Genomic DNA, 5,341 nt, shown 5'->3' on the forward strand with positions numbered 1-5,341 from the left:
TTTCTCCAGTCGCTCGTTCAACATCTATAAGACTACTTGCCGCACTGGCAGCAAAAATGGATTTGGAGATCCATCAGATGGATGTCATTACAGCATACCTAAATGGAGAGCTCGAAGAGAGTGTCTTCATGGAAATTCCCGATTATCTTATACCATTCCTGAACAAAGTCGTTTCATCAAAACCAGTGGGAAAAACTTCAACAATATTGTGTGGAAAAGTTAAAGAAACAGCGCAGCATTGGTTAAAGGCGATTAAATCAAGTAAGTCACCTGTGTGTTTATTAAAGAAAGCTCTTTATGGACTCCGTCAGTCTGGGCTATCATGGTACATGAAATTGACAAAGAAACTACAGAATATGGGTCTAAGTGCAGTACAACAGGATCCTTGTGTATTCACTAAGCGTGAAGGCAACGACATTGTTTTGATGACAATATATGTAGACGATTTACTAATAAGGACGGTAAGGATGTTAAAAAGATTTCAAGGCAATTCAAAGTATATGATTTTAAACTTTGTTTAATAATCTTTAATGGACGTACTAACCAAAGACCAGCAATTCCCCGGTTCCTAGAAATTACTGTAAAAAGTAATGTTATTTGCTTTTTATTTATTTCAAATAATTTTTGTTTATACAAGTTAACACCTAACGAAGTAGACATGCTGGTCTTATTAAGTATGTAGGGTGATTAACTATGCCCAGTTACTTCAGTCGGGAGAAAGAGATGGAGTAGTAGAAAAAAGTTAGTGAAGTGATCATATGGATGGTATATCGTACAATTTTGTATAACAAAAAATAGATTAACTGTCAAAGTGATTTCGGGAATTTTTTATATAATTAAATTAAATTGATTAAAATTATGCAGAGTAAAAAAATTGTAAAATAAATGTAAATTCGTTTTAGTATAAATTATAAATAAACACTGAACAAAAAATTAAGTAAAAAACTGTCAATTATTAAAACAACAACAATTGTAAAAAATAAAAGGTTGAAAAATAAGCATGCGAACGCGCAACTTTTTATTAAAATCTAAATATAAAATCTGCAACAAATTTTAAGTGAAGAAAAAGAACCTTCCAAAAAATTGAAACAGCAAACTTTGTAAAAAGTTTGCATAGAAAAAAGACTTGTTTTGAACTCAACACTAAATAAAAATTAATTTACATTCCACACCATTTTTGGTACTAAAATATTGCTTTTCCCTATTGTTGACTATTTCACATACATCATGCATAATATTTTTTTAATTTATTCGTAACGAATTCGGACCTTAATTTGTTGAATAACGCACTCTTAAGAAAAACTGTATGAGCAATAACTGCAACGGGGAGTATAATTTTGGTTTTCTTTTTTGATTTCTTGACAAAAAAAGATGATTGCACTGCGGCACATTTAAAAAAAATTACTGATAAAATGATTGTAAAAAATAGTAAAATTCTAGTGCGGTAAATATTTAATGAATTTTGTATTATGAACTGTTTGTAATAACTTATTTTTTCCCATAATAAAAGCAAGTTAATAAGTTAGTAATAATAGTGCAAGTAATTAATAAATAAGTTGTTTAAGAATGATAAAAAGCTTTATTAGAGGTTTTACTGTGTTTTAATAATTTATATTATTTATTCTTTAAAATTGATTAATTTGTAGGTTTTACACTACTTACTTCGCCAGTACCCGATCTGTAAATAAGCTGTATTTCACTTATTTTAATCTTACTTTATTTTAAATTAAATATTGGCAATGATTGATTTACAAAAATTATATTAATCGCCGTTTTTTACAAGAGTGGGTATAAAAAATTGACGTTAACTGCTTTTGATGTTTTTCTGCGCTACCAGCGTTTGTTTTTGATGTTTCACTTGTCAATTTGAATTACCACATTGTGTGTAGTTTTGATACTATGTGTTAAGGGTGCAGCCACATCACTTCCTTGCCAGTGATGTGGCAATGATGTCGCGATAAGTCGAATTTGACGTATTTTCCTGAGACTTGCGTTAATCGCCCCTTGCGTGTTACTGTATTGGGTTTGGCGTCCGTACGCGTATCTGCTGTGGTTTATGAGTTTGGTAAGATCGCACCTTCATAGCCGCTTGGAACAAACGCTGCCTTTACTCGATCAATGCTTACTCGCACCGGTTTACCTTTGATTAGCAGATCGTACGTTTTGTGTGAGCACCTTACGACCTTGAATGGTCTGTCGTATGGTGTTTTTAAGTGTCATCGCTGAAAAACGAGTATAGCGTGTTACAGCTCCTTCTGTACGAATACCTTTTCATTTGAGTGGTTAGATGTGAGAACCAGTCGTTCTTGGGACATATTGTAGTGGACCTACCTCACTTACTTCTTAGCCACTTAACATTACTCATAAATAATAATTGGTTGCACTTCATGCATACCGTACAAGAAGCATGAGCAAAGCGACATAAACAAAAGAGTGTCGTATTACCAACGAAAGTATTGCCACACGCTGTTCCAATATTTGACGATTGCTGAACACATGTTACAATACTTTCAATGGTAATATTTCCTATATTGCAATAGATATGTGCAAGCAATATTGTCAATGCACTCTAATAATAACTTTGACGTTTGACCTAAATGAGCAAACAGTGTAGTCGCAATGCAATGCATTCTGCGAGGTCAGCAATCACTTTGATTGACTGCGGTTATACTTTTCCAGGTTTTGTCTGGAATAAAGAGGCGGAGTCATGAGATCGCTGTAATCTAGAAAAATGTATAAATACCCAAACTATTGTTGAATAAAATAAGAATATACTTATGACTGCAGAAATATATGCGTTATTGAATTTATTCTCGCTCCTTCTGGCCAAGTAACACTGGCCTAGGTACCAGCGGTAACAAGCCGCTTGATAACTTGTTCTTGATTGCATTAATAGGTTTAGGATGCATACTCGTATCAGGCAGGGATAAATACACACACTCACAAGACAAGTATTACGTCTCATTTTACCTGACTATCCTGTCTACATCTGAATGGGCTAACACATTACATGGTGATTCAGCCATTACATTGATTGAATATTGCCCATACATCCATTCATACATTACAATATGCTTCATGTTCTCTAAAAATTCATGTTCGGTCTTGTCATTCATTTTGTGTGTCAAGAAATCGCGCAGGAGCCGTAGAGTTGTCCCGTATACCATCTCTGCTACGGTTGCTTTAAGGTCATCTTTGAAAGTATTCAGAAGTGCTAAACGATCAAGGGTATTGAGTCAGACAATTGGTGTTCGGGCTTACATTTAATTGCGGTTTTTAGAGTCCGGTGAAATCAGACCATTTCCCTGAGGATGCCGCAGATTAGTTCGAATATACTTGGCACCAGTGAGTTTCGCTAATTAGTTGAATAGTGTTGATTCGAACTGCCTTCCTTGCTCAGTTATGATCTGCCTCGGAATATCAAAGTGCGTGATCCAGAAAATCATTTTTTTCAATGTCGGTTTTCTGACTTGCTGCAAGTTGATCAAGATCTATCGGGTCTTCGTTGCTGATAGCTTCGATGCGTGACAGGTAATCTTCTACTGGATTATCCTTGCCTGCTATAAGCATGATGTCGGTTGTATATTGGCCGATGTAACCCAAATGTCTCAGCTGGCGTGGTGATGTCTTTTCCGGTTTCTGTCGAAATATGGTACATATGTTATCGATTTGTGAATATAGTATAACGACTACCTTCTATTTCATGTTTAAAATATTTGACTGCTTAATGAATTGCGAGCAACTCTCGGTCGTACGTGCTATATTTGACTGTGGTGTTTGTCAACCGCTTGTAGTAAAACGCTAAAGTTTCGAGTTGTCCATTGTTGATTTTATTCAGTGCAGCCCCAACTGCTAAGTTTCTGGCATTAACGTGGAGTATGAGATTTACATCTGGAATTGGATGTCAGCATCCGCGGTCTATGCGATAACTGTTCTGCCGCTTTTGGAATAAAACGGCAAGCATCTGCGGTCCAAGCAATAATTGTTCTACCGCTTTTGGAATACAACGGCAATAAAAATTGAGGATTATAATGAATTAACGTGGCCCATGTACCAGCCTTGGTTCCGAAAAATTTGCAATCGTCTCGATTTTTATGTTTGGTGGACAGATATCTTTGTGATTATTATGATGACCGGGGAAAATTACAACTTCTTGTGCGAATACACATTTCAGAATGTTTGTTTTTAGATAATATTCCTGTAAGTCTTGTAGCACGATGCGCACATGTTGCACGTGCTCGTCCATGTTATCGGATGAAATGCAAATGTAGTCATTATAACATATAATGAAACTAAGTCCCAAGAGCACTTGGTCCATGTATTTTTAAAATGACTGTGCCACATTATAGATTCCGACAGTCATCACGTTAAATTCGTATAGGCCGAAGGGTGTGATTATTACCGTTTTTTCTCTGTCTTTTTCAGCAATAGGTATATGCGCTTACCATTTAATAAATGCCATTTACAAATAATTAAATACAACAATTATTTCCAAAACTACTAATGATGGTATTTAGCCATACTCGAAACAGGTCAGCCAAAAATTCAATTAATTAAAATAATATAAAAATAAATTTTGTTTGAAACTTCTCTAATAAGTACCACAATTTTGTTAAAGTAAAAATAGTCACTTCTGTCGTATTGCCGTTAAAGTAAAATTTAATAAAAAATTACACTTATAAATTTTTGTTAAATATTTAATTGTATATATAAACAATAATAAACAAAATAAATTACATGTTTAAATATATGTAAATAAACATGTATTCAATACAAAAACCCAAAAATGACAAAAATTGTTGTCCCTTTCAATGCTTCATATTTCTAACATTTAAATTTATTAATTCAAAAGCAAAACCTATATTCAGAGATAACAATTAAAATTAAAATTAAAATCAAAATCAAAAATAAATGAACAAACAATGGATGGTTGATAAGAGACCTCTGTGTTTTTTTTTAGTTCAGTCTCTGATTGCCAATTATGTGTAACATTTCCAGCTTTATGGCTCCTTTTGGTCAAAAATTGAAAATGAGAAGTTAGTTTTGCATACAAAATTTCTGTATGAATGAGTCTTAATAACGTTCGGATGCGATCCAAATATGTTCCAAATACAAATGAATATATTGAACATACCCTTAATAAAAGCTCTTCATGGCAGTTTGACAGTTTGAGAAAGCTGTTTTTGACATATTTACAAAAAAAGGTAAACAAATGTTTGGTGCTTGCATTTTCTTGAAAACAATGCACCCCTATTTTGAACTTTTACTTCCCAAAAAGTATTTAATTGAAGTTAAAAATATGTTTAACCTTCATGCAACACTTTTTTGGCACAGGCCAAAA

This window comes from Teleopsis dalmanni, chromosome 1, assembly GCF_002237135.1.
Source record: "Teleopsis dalmanni isolate 2A chromosome 1, ASM223713v2, whole genome shotgun sequence".
NCBI classification, from domain to species: Eukaryota; Metazoa; Arthropoda; class Insecta; order Diptera; family Diopsidae; genus Teleopsis; species Teleopsis dalmanni.